The sequence below is a fragment of the Bufo gargarizans genome, chromosome 4, assembly GCF_014858855.1.
Source record: "Bufo gargarizans isolate SCDJY-AF-19 chromosome 4, ASM1485885v1, whole genome shotgun sequence".
NCBI classification, from domain to species: Eukaryota; Metazoa; Chordata; class Amphibia; order Anura; family Bufonidae; genus Bufo; species Bufo gargarizans.
This window is the reverse complement of record NC_058083.1, coordinates 433,805,145-433,822,697: the sequence shown is the minus strand read 5'-3', so window position 1 is coordinate 433,822,697 and position 17,553 is coordinate 433,805,145. Positions and strand designations below refer to the sequence as shown.

Here is a 17,553-nt window from a genome sequence, read left to right as displayed (position 1 = left end):
CACCTCTCTGTCTGACATACTTTTAGCTGAACTAAATAAATTAAAAGCAAATTAAAACACCCCTAAAAGTGACGAAAATATTTTTCTATCTGTACTGAAATAGGCCACTAAACGCTTTCAACACATAACTGAAGACGTGAACTCAGCATATATTTTTCTTTTTGTACTGAAATACATCACTAAATGCTTTCACCACATATAACTACAGAAGTGAACTGCGGATATATATCTTTTTTTCCACAGATACAAAGGTTTTTCAACGTAGCACTTGCACCCGAAGAACAAATTGCTGGAATGACAGAGCTGTATAATAGCTATTTATATCCCCAAATAATCTTTCCCTGTACTTGTAAATTGCTTTTCTTGCACTGCCCTTAGCACATTCTGATGTCGCTCCCTGCACTAAGATGCAGTGAAATAATTCTTACCTATCCTTTCCCTGCACTTACAAATCATTTTTTCAGTTTCTTTGTTCGGAATAAGGTTTTTCCTATTGCTGTCCCTAGCGCCTTCTCATGTCTGTCCCTGCACTCAGAATGCTGGAAAATGACAGAATCTAAAATGACTGCTGTATTTATAGGGCTGTGACATCTCAGGGCTGGCTGCTGATTGACTGCATGCATGCATGTTGTAACGGATTTCCTAGCACCCCGACCGGGTACCTCCGTCGATAGATGCTCCTAGTGCTTTCCGAGGACTCCAAGCACTCCACTTGACACCGTACGCCCTGCAGACCCCACGAACCGCCGCAGCTTGGTTGGGGTCTCACCGTCCTCCACCCACGCTGGACCTACGACAAGGCTCCAGGCTCCAGTGGGTGAACCTCTCCTACAGCCAGAGAGCAGGAACAGCTCTTACAAGAGCTAGTAGTTATGCCAGGGGAGTATAGCAAATCTTCAGCGTATAGCAATCCCCCAGTTTGATCAGTTATCCAAACACCAGTCTCAGCATGATGAAGGATAAAACAGGAACACTTTATTGAGGGCTACCCGCCCGTATTTACGCAGGTCCCCATCTGGTGGCCACGCCCTTAGGGGACCAGAATGGAGACTGCGACACAGTACAGATATGCAGAAATTCAGGATACACAGACACAACACATCCCCACAATGCATCATGGTTTCCTCCTCTCTGCCTGGCGACACCCGAGGAGCAATCCAATTATGTCTCAGGACAAAGGGAAAACACCAATACACATGTGGGAACAACAGGACAGGAATCACCACCCAAATACACAATGGCACACCCCCACAGCAAACACAGACATTTAACATATCCCCAGATAGCTCAAGTCTGAGTGCATATCATTAGGTGAATGGCACTCAGAATACACGAATACAATAATATTAGCTATTTGGGTGCCCTCACATAACATACAATTTAACTGAACGCATAATAACATAAAACACAATTCCAAAGACAGATTTAAGCTGTGCGGCCGGCCTGTTTTCTTTAAAGTTAGTATGGGCCATAATCCTGAGGCAAGAGGCTAGCAACCAGCCCCCTCCAAAACACTGTGGCGAGGTTGGTTTCGTCACACATGTCAATCTGGGTGATCCCGCCTTCCCAGAGTTCCTTGCCCCATGTCCTCAGTCCTCACATGTGTAGCCGCCATTTTAGTAAAAATTTCGCTTTGTTACCACGAAGCGCAAGGAAATTCGCATTCGTTGTGAATAAACATTTTCCAGAAATTTAGATTGAATTCCACTTCGATTCGCTCATCTCTAGTACTGAATATAATACTTTATTTACTTTATATTGAGCAATCCAATAAGGGTGTTCTCCCTCGTGGCAGGTAAACTCTCTGCTACATTATTTATGTAGGATGCTCTCCTGAAGTATTCAGGTTCACTATGTCCCAGAAGGCATGTAGTGTAAGAAGATAATTAGGCGCCTTTAATCATCCGGCTGTGTCCAGGTGCTTTTAGGCTTCTCCCGCTCACTTGTGCTTATGAAGTCCTTTGGCTAAACTCAGCTCTAATCTTCACTAGTCTTTCTCTATATTCAGACATAAACTTATTTGACTGTGCTGTTCTGCTGTAAATACTGTGTTGATCCTCTCCAGACTTGATCAGGGCCCAGAGGGTGGAAAGACAGCTACATTGTGGACTAGGCCTGTTCTGCTCCTCCATACACTTGCTTCCTTCTCCTCTCCACTTAAATTAACTCTCTGCTCCTCCTCCAACTTACAACCAACTTTATTAGCACACCCTAAGTGATATATGTGATACCAGCACCACCTAGGGGCGAATAGATGTAACGACACTTCCAGCCTGATATTAGGTTTTACAATACATACATTCAATAAATATGCAAAGGTTTAAGGTGTCCACTTATACACACCAGTGGGATGCTGCAGAAACCACCCATAAATTACCCCATTGTAGAAACTACACCCTTCAAGTTATTCAAAACTTATTTTACAAATGTTGTTAACCTTTTAGGTATTCCACAGAAGGAAAGGAGCGTTACATGGTTTTTGGAAGGCAGATTTTGCTAGATCGATTGGTTGAAGCCCCTCAATGCACCCCCTACAGTAGAAACTCCCAAAAGCGACCCATTTTGGAAAATATGGGATTAGGTGACCGTTGATATTTAGGGGTATATATGATGTTTGCAAAAAACTGATTTTATCCCTATAGGACCCTCAGGATACCATAGCAAAATCAAACACGGTCAACTGACCAAACAATCCTTTTAGGGGTCCTATATGTGTGTTAAAACTTCAAAATGTATTATTTACTTTTTAAAAATTTCCTGTTGACCAACATAGGGTTGAATCTTGCACAATTCTCGGGGCATTCCTTTCGCATCGGGGCGGCATCCGCGGCCTCCAAGCAGCTGGGGCGCTGGAGTTCAGGATGCTTTGTTCGATACATCCCGGAGCCTCAGGCAGAGCTGGTCCTAGCTTTCAGCAAGTTGGCAGAGTAATAGGTCAGGCCTGCCCTTCCCTTATCAGTTGGTTTTTGCCCCATTTTTGGCATACTGACCTGGTAAGGCCAAGGCACACCACAGGCCATTTTGGGGAGGGGGGTGGTGGCAGGGCAACTCCCTCTCGCTGAGGCTCTGACCACAAGTCATAAGGCTAGCTGTTGGCTAGCCTGTATTTGTGGGAGGAGCCGGTACCTTTTTAATCGGCTCCGCTCACACAGGCAGGACGTCCCCCGCCCACCCTTTCACTTTCATTCAGTCATTTCATCACTATCAGAGTATGCCCCCTTTTTGGCATACTGACCTGGTAAGGCCAAGGCACACCACAGGCCATTTTGGGGAGGGGGGTGGCGGCAGGCTTGGACCACAAATGTCTGTTATAAATTAACATAAGGATACACCATATCCTCATTCAATAAGAGCCCTTACACTAAAGACTCTAAGGGACATCTAAATCCACCATTGAGAGCACACCACAGTGCATCATACCTGGGGAGCTATTAAACATCCTCTAGGGGAGTAGCACCACAACTCTCTCAGCAGTATCACAATATTGTGCACTTGATACTCAGAGTGCCTGTAATGGCTACAGAGTATTTGTGAGGTAATTGACCTCCCAAATAGAGTGCATAGCGAGTGACAGCAACTATATTACAAGATACATAGTATCTCTTTCAAGCCTGCACCTGTGGCCTGATAGTTTTTAAGTCACCTTTGTGTAATGTCTTCTCCGGAAATTTTTAAAAAGTTAATAAAAGTTAGAAGTTTTAACACACATATAGGACCACTAAAAGGATTGTTTGGTCAGTTGACCGTATATGATTTTTGATCGCTCTTTATTACACTTTTTGTAAGGCAAGGTAAAAATAAAATGGCTGATGCAGCAGTTTTTATATATTTTTTGCTTTTTTACAATGTTCATCTGAGATGTTAGATAATGCGCTATTTTTATAGAGCAGGTTGTGACGAACAATGACAATATCAAATATATCTACTCTGTTTCAGTTTTACATTAAGTATTTATAAAAATTTAAATGGTTAAAGTGGTATGCTGGGGGGTTGCTTGGGGTGCAATTTGTGGACACATGGCCCTATATTTTATCTAGTCAACTGTACTGACCAAGTCAATGGGATCAGGGCCCGAGTACCCAGAGCAGAAAACTGTTTTGTTGAGCCCCCTTCTCCAGCATGTCTGCTATCTGGAAAACTCCAGACTCGAGTACAGGATGGGGAGCCTCTGCCTGTGACAATTCCAGCCTGGACCAGTCATGGTAAGAAGGATCCAGACAGATGGTTTGGGGTATATCAGGTGCTGGAGTCTATAGCCCCAGAAAGAGCCTACACCTCTGTGGACATTGTCATATGCTGCTTCATCAACAAGATTGTCCACAGTACTAAAACCACACAGTCAGTCATGTGGACATTGGGTGTCATCCATAGTAATCACTGCATATGCTTTTCTGCCATCACAATTTGTAACGTCACATTTGTGGCCATAACATACAACTGTTTCTTCTACAAGGTATGGCAACAGGAGATAGTTGACTATATTCAGTAAGTGTCTTCAACATCACCAGATAACCACAATCTTCTGATATGTATATTCACAGTAGGCACTGGTATCATAGTTATAGCCAAGTATGTTAAATATCATTCACACAAAAAGGTGTGGGTCATATAACTTTTAAACCATGGTCTCAAATAACCCACACCTATAAAACTGCACCCTTACTCATGTAAACGTGGCCAGCATTTTACTGTTGGAAATGTGGCAACCATAGTGATGGGATGCTGATGCTTTAAAACAGAAATGCTAGCTACTATTCACATTAGTAACATCACTGCCCTGTTTTAGTGAAATAAATCACCTGATGTGGCACCAGCAACAGAGATTGGCCACTGTTGACCAATGTGTTTGTAAGGTGACAATATGGCACTTAATATAGCCTTTGTTGATTCTCTGTGCCATTCTCCATATTTCATAAGCCATGTCTCCTGTCCACAAGATGGCTGCTGATTCATGGCAGGTCACATGAGCTGTCTCCTCTAATCAAACACAATCGCACTAACCAGTAGTCCAGTTAATTTAAATGGGTGATTCACCTGGTCATGCGACCTGACAGCCATTTTATGGCCAGGACTACTGAGCGAGCACAAACTTGACGAAGGGGCTATACTTTATGAAATACAGAAAATAGTACAGATCAGATGCTATATTAGTAAGCACCATATAATCTTCTTGCAAACAGTGATCAACAGTAACAAGAAAGGAGTCAACCCCTTTAAAGCGCAACAAACTTTGCTTCAATAGTACAGTGTGTACATAAGGAATAACCTTTTCTGGCCACTCAGTTGCATTTGCTATTCTTGTTTTCCTCTGCGCATAGCGAATGGTTTGCAGTTCTCCTAGAAATTATGGATGAAGATTGCCATCTACTGCACACAAAGTATAGGCACTGGCGGATCCAGGAGAGGGGTGGGGCAAGGGGGTAGTTGCCGCCCCCCCAGCAGTTTATCAGAGGCCGGCGCGATGACGTCATGAGCCGTACAGCGCGGGACACAGGCCGGAAGAAGCCTGCATCGCTGCCATGGAGATAAGTATAAGGGTTTTTTTTTTTTTTTTAGATATGCAATAGTTTTAATGGCACATTAGGAGGGGGGGGCTCTTGTTACTGGCACATGATTGGTGGGCACTATAGGGACATCTACTGAGGCCATAAACAATGGGTATTTTATATGGGGGCTCTGTACAGTAGCCTTTTATACTAGGACACATGGTGGGCACTATGGGGAAGAGGAGTACTAAGAAAGGGTATTTTATACTTGCAAATTATGAGGGACACTGAGGGCATTTTATACTGGTATATTATGGGGGCACTAGGAGGGGGGAGCACTATGGGGGCATTTTATACTGGCACATTATGGGGTCACTACAAAAAGTTATTTTTTTTGCATTGTCCCCCAGCCAAAGTGTTGAAGTGGTGTCTGAGATCCAAGGGCCAAGCAATTGTAAGTTTTCATGTGAAATATGTTTGTTCGACACATATCATACACTGCAGTATACCTCTACACTGTAGTCTTGTGGCGGCAGACAGAAAATAATCTGGAAGTGCCCCTCCCGAGACCAGACTCTGGATCCGCCACTGATTATAGGAGAACCCGCTTCCTAATGTTACTCATTCAGAAGCCCCAGAATCATGAAGGGCATTAGAGGAGCACTGATCTGTAGGGAATGGAAAGGAGGGGGTGGTGCGCAAGAGGCAAGACCTTACACAGGGATTTGAAGTGTTTCCTCATGTGTAGATTTCTGAAAGAACTGCACATTTACTACTTTATATATTCCACACCTTGATGTGATGTTGTGAATAACAACCCCTGACCCAAATCAGTGCTTTAAATCGATAAACATATCCAAACAGGTAGATAAAGCAAGAGCCACAACAAACATTTTAATGCTGCAAAGCCAGTTAAAGAACATCCATGATCATATGCTACATACAAGGTAATGTTGGAATCAATAGCCATGTTACATTTTTTGCAGGTTAACCTCCAAGTGCCATGTCCTTCTGATAGTACAAGATGATATGATCACATTCAGGGCAGAGCAGCAGAAGGATGATGGAATCCCCCTGCTGAGAGGAGTTCACTTTGCCATGTACCACACTTCATTGTGGCGGTTGAAAAAGTTCAAAAGGAGAATTGTAGCCAGCACGTATGAAGTATGTATCATCAAACTGCAGACCAAGGATCCTCAGGCTCTCTGCTAGGGCTTTAGCTTGCTCAGCATATGCTTCATTTAGGGCATATCCTCCAAAAGACCTAAGAATAGAAAGTTGACATGAACATCCAACAGAAGGACAATATACATATAGTGGGGGGGGGGGGGGGGGGCTCATGCGCAATTTATCAAACCGGTGTGAAGTAGAACTGTTGCAATAGTCTATAACATTGAGATTCCACCTTTCATCTATGGGCAACCAAGCCAATTCTTCTTTACCCCAATTTGATGAGTCGCCCCTTAAATTTAGCTTTTCAGAGTTACTGCTGTATCCTTGCTCAGGACATATCTCCACCTCAATAAGACAGATCTACACCTGCGTCTAAAGCCTGCATCCAGGGGTTATTACATGGTTAACATGCATTAGAGGGTGGAAACTCAGGACATGAGGGGGGACACTACTTGTCACAACAGAACAAATGGACCATGATCTGAACCAGTAGTGACTTACTTGACATATACAGAAGCTGCAGGATATGTATCCAGGTAAACTTCAGGGTCTGTAGGTCTTGGAGGATTCTCCACAGCATGTAGCACAAAGAAGGACATTGTGGCATTCTTAGTTGATGGTAGTTCCAGTGGAAAATCCATTACCACAGGTACTGTCATACTCATCTTCAGCCCTATGGAAAGGAAGCAGACTGAGAAGTGAGACATTTCACAGACACTGGACAGAACATGCATTCACAGTCAAAACCCCTTCACTGGACAGCTAAATCTCAGTACATCTTGTCCACATGACTGGTTCTCTTTAAGATGGCCACCATATTTATAGGGCTGCGACATCACCGGGCTGGTTGCATGCATGGCAATATGGGTCATCCTGCCTTCCCAGAGTTTTAGCTGGCTAGCCTCCATGTTAAGAAAAATTGTGATTACCACGAAGCGTGAGGAAATTTGCATTAAGAACCAAATTTTTTTCTTGAAATTTGGAGTGAATGTGACAGGTTTGATTCACTCATCTCCATTTATTACTACAGAGATTCAGCTTAAGATCATATTAAACTAAAGTCAGTCAGGATCATAATCCCTGACAAGCAGAGAAGAGGATGAGGGAGCTCTTTACCTCAGTGTTCTGAAGTGACTAATCCTCCTGTGGGATTAGGACAGGTTTAGTACTAACAGGACGGTGGCCATTTTTTTTTTCTCCTAATAATTGCTCCTATTATATCTAAGGAAAAGGCATTTGGGAATATATTAAGTTATATTTAAGCATTTCATTTTCTTATTTCCTGGAGAACCCCTTTAATGCTGTAGAAAATGGCTCAAGTTTTACAAAAAAATAAATTGAATGCAATTTTATGCAAAAATGAGTAACATGCAATAAAGTCCCCAAAAAGGTGCACATAGCATGAAAATACAGGATCTACATAATGTATCAGTAGTTTGATGTCCCAGAGACTAGTATACCCCATTGTCACCTTACAGAACTGGATGCCTTTTCTTATAATGGTTTTTAACTAATTGTTTTGTGCAAATCAAAGCAGTCACCCAATTTGTTCTAACATGGTTTCAATCATTTAGATGGCAAGAATAAGGTTTCAAAACAGAGCCCCACAATATGAGAGTTAGCAGACAACATACCTTTAGCATTGTCCCCAGAGATGTATTTAAACAAACGGTTGAAGCTGGTCACCATCCCCATGTCAAAAATGTACTTGTCTAGTGGAGTAGTCACCCAATGAGTTTGTTCATACCGACGAAGTTCAAAGTCCTGAAAATGTGGGAGTTCAGATAAAATACAAGAAAGCAAGCAACTTGGCCAGTTAAAAGGCAAGCAACTACTTTCATTTTGCATAAGATATAGGAAAGGGTTAATTACTCCTACTGGTAATTGTCCCCCACCCAGCCATAGCATCTACAACAGAACTCACAGGAGGGTGTCCCCACCCCCAGAACAGGAAGCCACATAGAAGCATAGGATTTTTAAAAGCCCTCCTCACCTTACCTGGTTCAGTCAATTAGAAAGGACATGGAAGTGATGCAAGAAAAAAAAAAAAAAAAAAAAAGGAATTAATGGAATCTGGTTGAAAGAAAGAAGTCTTTCCAGGTTCTTAAATAAAATACTAGACGTTATTGATTTTTTTTGGCTTTGCAACATTGTGGACATTTCTGCGTCTGACAACCCCTTTTGTTTTAAGGAGAGGTGTTCAACCTCCAGGATGTCAGGTGGAGTTGAGCCACTCTGGGGTAAAATACAAGACCTTGAAGGCTTGGGACTGTTGAAGTGTCAAACACTTCTGCAGATGGTTTCTTCTTTTGCTAAAGCTAAGATCTTGGCCAGGGCCTATTCAAGGATTTTTGCACACACAAGCGAAGGATTTTAGGTTTCTTTGCGCCCCCCCTCCCAGAAAAGCAGTTTTCCCAGAACAGTCTTCTGAGGAGTCAGTGTCAATACCTGACATAAATTTCCCATTTATTCAATACTGTAATCAGAATTTAAAGATATGAGAAGTGAGAAGTGGATGTCATGGGGAAGATGGAGTCAACCACTGCACCGACCTCTTCCTTAGTACTTATAGTATTAAGGAGGGAAGGTGAAGGATTTTCTTCATATTGCATACTTTTTGCGTCCAGCTTCTCCCACGGCTGGTTTAGAAGTCATGACCTCTCAGCTCCAAATTAAAATAGGGCCAAATAAATTGAGAGACCAGCACCTACACCAGGAGCAAGACCTTAACCAGATCACAAAAGTGAGGTTTAGCAAATAAATTGCATAAATCTCTACCAGGTAGGAGAGGAGACTTACCTGTCTGAGGGCAATGGTAGCAGGATCCCCAGGCTTGTGGGCAGGCTCCACAGTACATCAGAGCATGGGCGGAAGTGAATTTGAACTTCCCACTGCAAATATCCAGCGCCAGCTGAATCCAAATGGCCAAGCCCTGCAAGCCTGGGGTTGCCTAGCAAATGAGGGTTTACACCAAGGAACGGGGAAGAGGCCATGCATCCCTGCAACGACCCTCCTGCACTGGGGAAAATATAGACGTTGTGTAGTCACAGCATTCCTGACACTCCAGGAGGAGCTTCCAAATGCACCTGAGGACAGAAAACAACTGAAAATCCTGCATCTACGTTCCAGTCCTGGGAGTGGGGACACCTTCCTGTGAGTGCAGTTGTGGAGGTGCTGTGGAAAAACCCATGATTTACTTCAGAGGAGGATTCTTCCATTTCTCAAATCCTCCCCAGCTCATCAACTCTGGATTCACCTTAGTTAAGATAATGCTGCATTGAGAAGGCAGTCTAAGTTATGCAAAATTCAATTAAAGTGATTCTATCACTTTTACCCTATAGAGATGCGGACATGCACGGGTAGATCACCACTAGCATGTCCGCAAGATACCTGTCCCATATCTGAGTGGTTTTAGTGAATGTAAAAAAAAAAAAAAAAAGTATTCATTTTTACACTCAATAAAACCACTCAGATATGGGACAGGTATATTGCGGACATGCTAGCGGCGATCTACCTGTGCATGTCTGCATCTCTATAGGGTAAAAAAAGGTGACAATCCCTTTAAGGGATGAGGAGTGGGGGTTGTTGGAGACAGGCAGAGAAGTAGAGGGACCTAGCACTGCTGGCTTATTAGAGATTTAAGGTCTTAAATCCTTCATGATTTGCACCATACATGTAAATGACTGCTGCTTCTGTGGGTTTGCTACAGTTAGGACACATTCACACAACTGGCCAGCCCAAAAACAGTTTCTGTATTTCCCAGACTAACCACAAGCTGAACGTCCCATCAGGTGATTATAAACCCATGAAGAGACTGCATCACTAAACGTTAGCATGCAGCGAGTTTGGGTCAGGGGAGCTGCAGTTCACACACGTTTTTTTCTGGAACAATTATAGTCATTAGAATCTGGCCTTTGGGAGCAGGTCCAAGGTTATCCATGTATAGCCCGATGTAAAAACCTGATGACAGGTTCTCATTAATTTCTTGGCAACCACCTATAAGTCTACATTAGGGTTGAGCGAATAGAAGTACCTGCAGTGGATTTCGATCAGAATTTCAGGAAAAATAAATAAATAATTTGATTCACCGTAAAGCTGGGGTGGCCGGGTCTAGCACAGTGTTAAAAACAGAAGACATGCTACAGTTTTACCTCACCCCCAGGTGTGATCTATCAAAACCACCATTATTGAAAGGAAAAAAATAAAAATTATATTTTACACATACACACCTCATTTTGAATTGCCCACTTGCCACAACTTAATATGGCATACAATGTAGTGGGATTAGAACATTACAACTCGTCCTGCAAAAAACAAGCCCTCATATGGCTGTGTGAACAGCAAAAAAAAAAAAAAAAAAAGTGTTATGGCTCACTGAAAATGCAAAAAGTAAAAAATCTTTAGTATCCAAGGGGTCAGCAATTCAGACTGACAAAACAGTGCAGTCGCATTAGGTTAACAGAGCAAGCTGTAGCCCACACAGCTACGCAGCACTGAACCACATGTGGTCAACTCATAACCCAAGACAACACATACGTTATTGCATCAATAAAATGTGTTCCCTAGTTTATCCCTTCATAAACTCCATGTGAACAAAAGACAATTGGTAACAGATCAGAAGTTGTGCATACTCTGACCAACAGGCTCCACATAGTATCAAAGCAACAAAGTACCACCTTAAGCAAAATAATGCAGATTTTTATTGCCCCAAATACATAGTTTTTTAGACAATATGACATTAAACAATTTGAGATGTTCTTCTCAGAAAGGGGACTCAATGCTCAGGAATGGTTGTGTAGCTTGGACAACTCCCTGGGGAGTCATGGCTGCCTGCCATATAGGTGCTGCACTCCAACACACAAGGGTCAGTGTCATAAAAACCTGGATTTACCCATTAGTACATTTTTTAGAGCGTGGAGGGAAACTCATGAAAACAAATGCCATGGAGTTGCTGCCCTTATGTTTAACCCCTGGTCCCCAATGCTGCAGAGCACCAGTGCCAACATTATGGATAGTTTCACACAAGAGTGTTTTTTTTGCAGAAAACACTCCATGTGAGCATCATTCCCTGGCCTGAACACTGCTTTTGGGATAGACACCAGGCATTATTGCAAGTATTTAACTACCATAGTGGCAGACCATGTGACTGCTATAGGGCCCAGTGCAAGAGGGGACCCAGTTGGGAATAATCCCCCAGTATGTTGATGGAAGAGAAGCTGATCATTTTACAACATTAGGTGGAAACATTAATAAGTGAATGGACAACAATAAATCATTAGACATGCCATGGCTCCAGCTCTGAACAAAGAATAAATGATAAAATCCACCCCACTACACCCACAGCCCCTTCCCCATACTTACATAATATTGTTTCACCAGCTGATACTTTGGACAATCATAATGGCCACAAAATGGAGGCAACGCATTCTGACTGGAGACATCAGACGCTTGCACTGCAAGCCCCAGTACAGCGAGCAGCCCCAGCAGAAGTCTTCTCCTCATCTCCATGTCTGGATGTGTCTGTGGAGGAGCTCAGCTGCTGATATAGGAGGTGGATATGGGTGGAGCAGAGAACTCGTTTAACTTTCCCAATCAGCAAGTTAAAGTAAGGTTAGGACTACATGGCGACATTTGTTGCACGACAATAGGGGTATAACAACATTGTGACATGTATTGTAAAGATAGTCTTCAGTGTCGCAGTGTAACTTGGATGGATTTTTGGCGACTGTCATGTTGCAGTCGCAGTATGTCACATATCACAGTGCGACACCATAGAGCAAGGCTGGCCAACCTGCGGCTCTCCAGCTGCCGTAAAACTACAACTCTCACCATGCCCTGCTGTAGGCAGACTGGGCATGCTGGGAGTTGTAGTTTTGCAACCGCTTGAGAGCCGCAGGTTGGTCATACCTGCAATAGAGTATCATTACAATTGATGTCATGCAACATGAATGTCGCACGACACATGTCGCCGTGTAGCTGTAGCCTAAGGGCTTGGCTACACAATAGCATTTGTTACATGACATTTTTTTTAGTCAGCAGCGTCACACCTGCGACATGCTGAGACTGCGTGCAACTCACACACAAACGTGGTTGTGTCGCAGCATGACTATCATTACAAAAAATGTTGCCGGACGGTGCTGCGACATACTGTAAATGCCACAGTGTAGCTGTATCCCAGGCTACAATACGAATTTTTGTAGCGCAACTGATTGATTTTAACCATTGAATGACAGCTGCAGTCCACAAGATTGCATTCAACTAAACGCATTCATTAGGACTGCAGCTGTCATTCAATAGTTAAAATCAATCAGCTGCGCTACAAAAAGTCGCAGTGTAACCCAGGCCTTACGCACGGACTCCAGATGATATATCATCAGTATTGTCTCCAGTATTGCTTCAGTATTTCATGAGGATATATATGCGTATTCCTTCCTCCCTGCATTTTTGATGCACTCCCACACCCTGTAATGGCCGCATTTGGAAACAAATGCGCAAAGAAAATGCTGCAGATTTTACATACTGACAGAAATCATACTCCCACATGAATAGCCCCATTTATTAACATTAGCAGCAGCTTCTGGTACATAAAATCCAGGCCATATATACGGATTGCAAATACGCTTGTGTGAAAGCGGACTAATTCAGAGCCAGAATACGATAGATTTCAGTCAGCTCGTGTGAAAGCGGACTTTTTTGGCATAAAAGAAAACAGGCGTATTGACAAGACTTGTCTTTAATTTGCGCCTCATTTATTATCCCTTAATAAATCAGTGGGGTCATTTATTAAGATTGGTGTTTTAGACGCTGGTTTTAATAACCCTGCGCTGGTGCTTGATGCACCTAAGTTATGTAGAGGCGGCGGTCGTACGACTTGCTTAAATCTACGCCAGCTCCATTTAAAGAGTAACTAAAGTGCAACTTTCCCTGTGCACTTAAAATCCCTTTTCTGTACTCCTCTGACTTGTCAGCGGTGTACGGAGTACGGGCTCTACAGTATATGAATGGGGCCACAGCGCATGGAGTACGGGCAGAAATGCACATTGCTGCTCCTGCCGTGCCCCATGGAGGTTCACTAAATGCCGGCATAGCACATGTGTACCCTGTAACCATGTGCTATTGCAACGCCCAGGGACCGCGTCTGGGGTAAGCCTTGCCCCTTAGAAGGTTTTTCCAATATATGTCCCTCTGATAGAACAAGTTGTTGTGACACCAGTTGCATTGAAGCAATGAGGACATGGGGCCCCCTTTAAGTATTGTGGTGTCCCAGGGTAGGAATGCCAGAGTGGTGTAGGTGGGCCTACAATGTCCGTGTAGATGTGATAGGCACGTGTCACGGTGCTCGTACCTGGATACTCTGGATCCCAGGCGTGGTCGTCTGTTACAGTGTAAAAGGGGTTGCTTGGATGATGAAGGAAGTAGAATAAATGGAGTCCAGACGCAGTAACGTTGAACACAGCTTTGCTTGAATAAACTTGCATCAGAAAACAATCTTTCAAACTTTTCCTTGCGAAAGTATCACAGTTCAGACTATAACCCATCTGTATGTATTGATTTATATAAGGTGGCAAATTCTAGTACTCAAAATCACAGGCTACCACCCTTAAAACTTAGCTTTTAATATTATCTAAAATATAAAATATACAAAGAACCCTCCAACATAGAACAAAATAATGAACAAACACAAAAAATGGAGTAATAGCGCTTGGTTAATAGTTTATATTCGGGTTAGTATATGACAGGGGTGGGGCCTAATAATAAGCTATGGGCTCTCTCCCTATAGCTGACCCTCTAACTATTCATACCCTGCCTATAAACTTAATAGCCGCCCGATAGGTGCGATCCGTATCAGGAACCTCCTGGATGCCCTAGGATGGCCCTGATTAGGGATGTCTCTGATGGCTAATGTATGCTATCCTATTGATAAACCACTGGTATGATACCTAGCGACTACATCAAAAACAGATATACTATAAGAAAGTACAGATATACTATAAAAGGGTATGAATTCTAGAACAAAGATCCAGAAATAGATTATGTGATAGTCAATCCATTTCCTAGTTGTAATCATAGATGCTTATTGTCAGTTATCAAATAGCACATAAGTCACCCTTTAGTATAGCAGAGTGTTTTGCGTCAACCAGGTTTGGTGACACCAATATCCCTTAGATACACGAATAATAGGATGCCATCTAGATTGATTACCTCATCGTCCCAACGCGTTTCACCCTTATTGTCTTTGGGTTCTTCAGGGGACAAATTACACACAAAATGATAGGGGTATAAAGTAGTGCCTTAATATTTAGATGATATTTAAATTGGTAGTATATGACATTAATAGAAGATTGTCTACTTGCGTATCACAGACGTGGGTAGTATACCCAATATCTTCCTATAGTAACAGCCACCTGGTTATGGCTGGCCTCTGATTGTAGACGTGTCTGCAATGTGTATATCCAATACAGGTTATATTTCCGAGGGTCCGGTATTCAGAGCGACATAGTGGTACTTCACATGCATCTCAGCCGAATTATGGTTGATATATCAATATATATATGGGCCCAATAGGTCAAAATAGACTGCTGATGTATTATAATGCAATCTGTAGGGCAGTCTGTCCATGTGTATGCGGCGTCCGATAGCCTCCAGGCATCTGCAGTGACTTTTTCTTGGTCATCAGCAGACTTTGGCTTAACTTTTGGATGGCAAACACAATCAGTCTGCTACGTCTATATTCTCTCAGCTCTGCTATGTTGGCTGGATTAAATATAACTTTTACTTTTCTGCTGTAGACTTTCTGTAGTCTGACTTTGTCTTTATCTTGATATCTTGGTCTTTATCTTGATCTCTGTTTAGGGAATCTTTCTTTCTTCCTGACTTCAATCTCACTTTAGCATGGCTTTAGGCAATGCAAGCACAGGAGGGGACAAGCAACCATAAGAACTCACAGGCAGGGCCTGTCCGGACAGGACAAGGCCTGCTTCCTTCCCCAGCAGCCCCAGCAGGGGACAAGCTGGACGTCAACCTCTCCCCACGGGGGGTAGGCTGGAACTCACTCTCCCTAGCTAGACTGAACTAACTCCTCCTTTTGACTACAGAGGGCTAGAATGGAAACTAGATTCTACTCTAGGCAAAGTAGCTCTGCCAATGTTGCCGCCATCTGCTGGTGAACCAGGCACATTACATTTAAAACAGTTTCATAGAAAATACATACACAATATGCAGGATATGGCAGTTGATACACAAAATGACACAGGATGCACCATTAAAGATAGTGGGGGCTAGACAAAGGTGGTAATGCCGCTCTGGGGCTTTACATTCCCCGTCACTTAAGAGCCAAGCCGCCCTCGGCTTAGGGTACACACAAATACCAATATAAATATGCTCTCAGGGTACCAAAATAAGAGTTAAGTGCTGCATGATAAGACATACAAGGACTGACATTAAGACGGCTACCACAAGGTATCTCTGCCTGTAGGAATAGGGTGTCCCTCTCAGGTATAACCAGAGAACCAAACGATGTGTATCGGGCCACTAATACCAAAGAAAGCACAGGGGTGTCTTTACTCTGTATTCCCACCACTATGCAATGAAAACGCCTGCAAACAGAAGGATGGCATTATCCTGTATTCCCTTCCAGCAACAAGGCCTAATTATGCTTTACGCTTCGTCACCTTGATGAATAAAACAGGTAGCTAAACACTTTTCCTAAGCCGGTCCAATAGGCTTTAGGACATATACAACCTTGGCAAAACACAAGGTGTAAATTAGGAGGATGAGTCACACTTAAAGCTCTACAGTGAAGACTATTTTAGGAGGAAGAGCCTTTTCCCTTATGATCCCAAACACACATAATAGCAGCGGGTTACCCTTAACAGTGTTAGATCTGCTTGGCACATAACCACTCGGTTCCTTTAAAGTTAAGGACCGTTAGTTTTTAACTGTACTCAAAGGCGATCCATAATGAGCAAGGCAATGTTAGATCTGCTTGGAACATACACTCACCTAAAGAATTATTAGGAACACCTGTTCTATTTCTCATCAATGCGATTATCTAGTTAACTAATCACATGGCAGTTGCTTCAAAACATGTAGGGTTGTGGTCCTGGTCAAGACAATCTCCTGAACTCCAAACTGAATGTCAGAATGGGAAAGAAAGGTGGGCTACAACAGCAGAAGACCCCACCGGGTACCACTCATCTCCACTACAAATAGGAAAAAGAGGCTACAATTTGCACGAGCTCACGAAAATTGGACTGTTGAAGACTGGAAAAATGTTGCCCGGTCTGATGAGTCTCGATTTCTGTTGAGACATTCAAATGGTAGAGTCCGAATTTGGCGTAAACAGAATGAGAACATGTATCCATCATGCCTTGTTACCACTGTGCAGGCTGGTGGTGGTGGTGTAATGGTCTGGGGGATGTTTTCTGGGCACATTTTAGGCCCCTTAGTGCCAATTGGCCATCGTTTAAATTCCACGGGCTACCTGAGCATTATTTCTGACCATGTCCATCCCTTCATGACCACCATGTACCCATCCTCTGATGGCTACTTCCAGCAGGATAATGCACCATGTTACAAAGCTCGAATCATTTCAAATTGGTTTCTTGAACATGACAATGAGTTCACTGTACTAAAATGGCCCCCACAGTCACCAGATCTCAACCCAATAGAGCATCTTTGGGATGTGGTGGAACGGGAGCTTCGTGCCCTGGATGTGCATCCCTCAAATCTCTATCAACTGCAAGATGCTATCCTATCAATATGGGTCAACATTTCTAAAGAATGCTATCAGCACCTTGTTGAATCAATGCCACGTAGAATTAAGGCAGTTCTGAAGGCAAAAGGGGGTCCAACACCATATTAGTATGGTGTTCCTAATAATTCTTTAGGTGAG

General features: G+C 43.1%; 1 pseudogene; it reads right to left on the bottom strand.

Moving 5' to 3' along the window:
* Window positions 1–6,574: 6,574 nt before the first annotated feature.
* Window positions 6,575–12,167, bottom strand: LOC122935478 (annotated as a pseudogene).
* Between the last annotated feature and the right edge of the window lie 5,386 nt (window positions 12,168–17,553).